The sequence below is a fragment of the Phocoena sinus genome, chromosome 11 (assembly GCF_008692025.1).
Source record: "Phocoena sinus isolate mPhoSin1 chromosome 11, mPhoSin1.pri, whole genome shotgun sequence".
Lineage (NCBI taxonomy): Eukaryota > Metazoa > Chordata > Mammalia > Artiodactyla > Phocoenidae > Phocoena > Phocoena sinus.
The window spans coordinates 16,541,428-16,547,434 of NC_045773.1; positions in this window are offsets into that span (position 1 = coordinate 16,541,428).

Here is a 6,007-nt window from a genome sequence, read left to right on the forward strand (position 1 = left end):
TCTGCCCGGAGCCTTACTATCTGTAGAAAATCACCCCTTCCTCCTTCCATGTGTTTTGCTAGTGCCATCACTCTAGGGCCTGGCGCACCCCTGTGGTTGTGTAGATTGGACAAGGGTGAGATATGGCCTGAGCTCCTGGCTCCAAGCCTTGGCCCCATGGGCCTAGAGGGGGAGCAGCCTTTTGATCCTGTGCTTCCTTGTAATTATCTGCCCCGTAGAAGGGGCCTTTCTACGAAGGAGCTGGCAAGGCCTTGCTCCTTATTAAAGCAACAAGACAAAAATGAAAACGTTAAGCCTTTAATCACTTTCTGTGATGGTAGCAGTAGGAATCTAAAACAGAAGTAGCCCACTCCCCTGTCCCATTTCTTCCCATGGAGCTGCACATCCGTGTAGGGTTGGGTGGAGGTGTCAGCCCTGAGGAGGGATGGGTCCTCCCCTTTTAAAGGAGCCGGGACCCAAAGGCTCTGGCCGTTTTATGGACCCTGAAGTTGAAGGGAGTGGGAAAGGGAAGATCTAGGAGTAGAAAAGTGCTTGGTATGGAGTCACAGGGATCTGACCCCTCCCTAAAAGGGGCCCTCGGCTGAGATACCTGAAGGAGTTGTCTGCCGGAGACTTCAGGTAAAGAGACTGAGGAATGAGGGCTCTGGGGCTGGAAATGTAAACGTGTGAAGAGCATGACCGGCCAGGGACCTGAGTCCTTGACTGCATCCCCTTTCAGGGACTGCACGGCAGTGGCTCTGCCTGCCAGTTAGAGCCTTTGGAATCTCCCATAGTCAGGTCTGAAAAATCACAGTCAGGATTTTAACTGGGAGCCAGACTCCTCACTAACCCTGTCCTCTTCTTGCCGCTTTCATGTTCAGGCTTGTGTCCTGAAAGCTACAATCTAATGTAAAACATGTTGAATTTTCGTGTTAGTTCATTTTAACCTCATTTCATGTGCTCCTTGGGGAATCCTATCATTCACTTGGGGAAAGTGGCCTTTTTGTCCTTTACCACCAAAACATCACTTCATTTTTTGATCTTGTTGGTTAGTTACGCTCCTGATCTCCGCCACTCATATTTTGTATATTTTGTAAGAATACACTCAGCATGCACCTCTTGGGTTGCGGTGTCGGACACAGCGACTTGCCCTTTCTCTTTCTTTCTGAGACATAGGCTCTCTCTTGTCTCCTTAGCTGGAGGTAGACTTCTCTATTATCAGTTTGGGCATGTATTATATGCTCCAAAAATATGTGTTGACTTAAATAAGATGACTCCTTTTATTAAAAAAAAAAGAAGAAGAAGAAGAAGAAGCTCCCATTTCAGAGTGGAGTAAAGGAAAGCTCTCTGAAATACTAAGCTGTAAGTTAGGAATCCAGAGGAGAAACAAGATTGTCTTCAGGACCTTGAGAGCAGTGAAACACCTTATGTTGCTGGCTCTAAGGAGACACAGACATAATTTGCAGCGTTTCACTTTCTTGTAAAAAGAATATTTTGCACTGGTGAATGCTTGGAGTTCGTTGATTTAAGAGGGCACAAATAGAATTGAAAAGAAAAGTACTCTGTCTCTTCGTAAAAGAAAATATCTTCCCTTGACCTTTCTGTTGCTTAAGGATAGAAACATTCTTATGTATTTCTTTCAATAAAGTACTAAGTTTGTTGCATTGAAGGTGTTTTAACCTCTCAGCTCTGTGTAAAACTGATAGATTCAGCTCCTATCAATCCAGGTCATTGTGCCCCTGGGAAGGGTTATCTCTAGGTACACACCAAAATTATGATGTTGTCTAACCACTGATCACTACATCCCGTGAGGTCAGGAGAGCTTATCACCTATGTCAACTAAATGTTATCCCTGGCCTCCCTGAAATTATAAGCTTTGTCCACTCTGATTGTAGGAACAATTATATTTCCCTCTTTGGAATTTGGGTTGCTCCCCATATAGTGCAGGTGTGATTTATTTGTGTTTGTGTTACATTGTGGTGTCTTGAGTTTATAACTCTCCTTGTTTATCTTTTCTTTCTCATCAACCTATGATTTAGAGTTTTCCTCAGAAGGGTCAAGTGAAATGTACAACCTAGAGAATTTCCTTGCTTTCTCTTGATGGACTCACTTGCCTGTCTTCCAGAGAAGGTTGGCTAGATTGTACCTAGGATATGATCGCCTTTCTAGCAATGGAGGATGTAGCAGGACTAGTGATAGAAAGCTCCATTTTTCATATTCTCTATTTAACTTCTTCTCCAGCGTGTCCTATCAGGCACAAGATTTCCAGTTGCTCGTTAATGTCTGTTCTCAGGGTTGGCCCCTCTATCAGTATCATACCTAAAGTTCACTGAAGTCAAGATATAAACTCTTCAAAGTAAAAATGAAGAGTTTTGCCCCTCCCATGGGAATTTCAAGATTATTTCAAGATTATGTGCCCCATAATTTTGACTTCGTGGTAGTATCATAAAGTTATGTTTTGGGCACCGGAGAAGGGCCACAAAACTGCCTGTATAACAGTTGAAACTCTCTCTCCTTCCTACTTATCTTGTAAAAAAAAAACAAAAAAAACAAAAAGAAGGGGGGTGGGGACATTAAAAGTTCTTTCTTTGATTTTCTCAAGGCACATCTCTTTCTGAGAAATGAATAATATTTCCAGCTATGGAGACTTAGACTGCCTGTTGCCAAGTTTTGAATGGTCAGCTATAACAAAGATTCCATGTGCACAAAGCATCCTGTTTTTTGTAATTATTATAACATGCAGACAATTCAAGTATATTAGTACAGATGGATTTGTTTTTAGAATAAATAATACTTGACTACTTGAGGGAAAAAAAAGTTGAGATTTCTATTTCACAAAATGCATCTAAATAAGTGCCAAATGGAAAAATGCTAAATCCTAAAATATATACCCTACTAAATATATATAGTATTTAATAATAAATGAAAAAGGAGAAAAATGTATGTAAACAGGTAAGAAATACATAGAAAGGGAGACTTTTTCCTAAGTAGAAAGGCAAAGAAAGAAAACATAAAGGAAAAATTATATATATAAATAGATAAAATATAGATGTATCTGAATAAAGGTTAACATCTTCTATGTATGATAAATATTAGACAGAAACAGAAAAACTGTGGCACATGTATTATACAGTAAAGTTAATATCTGTAATGTATAAAGAATTCTTAGTAATAATTACAGGATAAATGACTCTATTGAAAAATGAGCCAAAGATATGAATAGAAGATTTTCAGAGGACTAATAACTGTAAAAAGTAACGAGGCCAACTTCACCAGTGTTCTAAGAGATACAGACTAAAAGAGAAAAAGGCAGTGTTTTGCCTTTCAAACTGGCAAGCCCTTTCTATCACCTGGTGTTTAACCAGAGAAAAAATTGATCCATTTTCACCCAGTTGGAAAAACTAGCTGGGTTTGGACTTCTAGAAAGATTACATGTTAGACTTTCTTCAACATGCTTCATTGCACAAGAGATTTGTAACAGCAGCCACGTGTATGTATATTTAAAAAATATATATATTTAAAATTTTATTCCTTTTTTGAACCTGTATATTTTTAAACTCCATTGAAGTATTATTGGTAAACAGAAAGCTGTACATATTTCATGTACAAAACTTGTTGAGTTTGGAGATATTTTTAATAAAAATTTCCAAGCATAAAAAATATACAGAAGAATATACCCATTAACTAGATTCAACATTTATCAAGATTCAAAAGTAATTTTGATCAAAAACATTTTTTTTGTTGTTTTGCGACCTAATCTTGGATATGACTCCAGCATATGGTACTTATCAAGAGACTCATAATGTGCAGAAATTTGACCTTGAACTTCAACCTCTAAGGTGTTATTCTAAAACAATTATCTAGGATTTGAATATGACTCATTTTTCAGATGTTAAGAATGATAGAAAATCGCTTACAAATTTACTTTTCCTAAATGAACCTTTATACTATTTATGAAATCGGGCAGAAAATAATTACTCTGCTTAAACGATTTGGACTTAGTCCAAATCATTAGACTCCATAAGCCCTCCTCTTTTCACAACTCCTAGAAACTAATGGGTCTAAACCTCATAGACAGGTCATGCACAGTGCTCAGTGACTCAGTATGAACACTTGCACCCTTCTGAAAGCTCTGCGGTTGATACTACGGTTACTCCTCTTCCCCAGATGAGGATGTGTAAATAGCCTAGTGTTAACACATCAAGGTCATGTTAGCATCTGGGCATCCAGGATCCAGAGCTTCCTTGTTAAACACTAGACAATTACTGCAATGCTAAAACAAGAAAACGGAGCCGCTTTAAAAAAATGAGTTAGTAACAGATGAATCCAGAATGACGAGTCCTGAAAGCATGCCTGGTGTTTTTTTGGCTTTTTTTTTAATAAAGGTATTCATTTTTCTTTTTAATTTGACTTTAGTATTGTTCTAGTAAAGCAAATGCCTTGGACATATTTGCAAAGAATCTGATGTGTAGAAAAGGTGATATTTTATTTTTTAAATTTATTTGTTTATTTATTTATGGCTGCGTTGGATCTTCGTTGCTGTGTGCAGGCTTTCTCTAGTTGCGGCGGGCGGGGGCTACTCTTCTTTGCGGTGCGCGGGCTTCTCATTGCGGTGGCTTCTCTTGTTGCGGAGCATGGGCTCTAGGTGCGCGGGCTTCAGTAGTTGTGGCACGGGAACTCAGTAGTTGTGGCTCACGGGCTCTAGAGCGCAGGCTCAGTAGTTGTGGCACATGGGCTTAGTTGCTCTGCAGCATGTGGGATCTTCCCAGACCAGGGCTCGAACCCATGTCCCCTGCATTGGCAGGCGGGTTCTTAACCATTGCACCACCAGGGAAGCCCAAGGTGATATATTAGCTCTTGGGTAGAACCACACTCTCCTACCAGACTTTTCCTTGTTGTTGTTTATATATTTTTATAATAAAATAAAATACACTTACAAAAAAACCCCACACAAAGGAAATGTATGCCCTAATACATTCTTTCATGGCAACTACCATCAGGTTAAGAAGTAGAACTTTGCTGCCTACCCCAGTGCCTTTCATGGACTCGTCCTCAGTCACAGCCCTTCCCTTCTCCTGTAAGTAGCCATTACCTTGACTTTATAGTAAACATTTTTAATGGTTTTTTATCACCCAAATGTGCAGCCAAGACACTTCAGTTTAGTCTTGCCTCTTTTAGTCCTTTAAGTTTTTCTTAATCTATGGGTTCTGTCCCCATCTTTTTTTCCCTACAATTTGTCAGTGCAATATTATTTATAAAACCATTCTTCATAGGTGGTGACACGCTTTTCCTGCAAATAAATTCAGCCCCTGAACATGAGTAGTTATTCTGTGTTCAAAGAGCTGAGAGGTTAAAACACCTTCAGTGCAACAAACTTAGTACTTTATTGAAAGAAATACATAAGAATGTTTCTATCCTTAAGCAACAGAATGGTCAAGGGAAGATATTTTCTTTTACGAAGAGACAGAGTACTTTTCTTTTCAATTCTATTTGTGCCCTCTTAAATCAACGAACTCCAAGCATTCACCAGTGCAAAATATTCTTTTTACAAGAAAGTGAAACGCTGCAAATTATGTCTGTGTCTCCTTAGAGCCAGCAACATAAGGTGTTTCACTGCTCTCAAGGTCCTGAAGACAATCTTGTTTCTCCTCTGGATTCCTAACTTACAGCTTAGTATTTCAGAGAGCTTTCCTTTACTCCACTCTGAAATGGGAGCTTCTTCTTCTTCTTCTTTTTTTTTTAATAAAAGGAGTCATCTTATTTAAGTCAACACATATTTTTGGAGCATATAATACATGCCCAATCTGATAATAGAGAAGTCTACCTCCAGCTAAGGAGACAAGAGAGAGCCTATGTCTCAGAAAGAAAGAGAAAGGGCAAGTCGCTGTGTCCGACACCGCAACCCAAGAGGTGCATGCTGTGTGTATTCTTACAAAATATACAAAATATGAGTGGCAGAGATCAGGCGCGTAACTAACCAACAAGATCAAAAAATGAAGTGATGTTTTGGTGGTAAAGGGAAACTGTC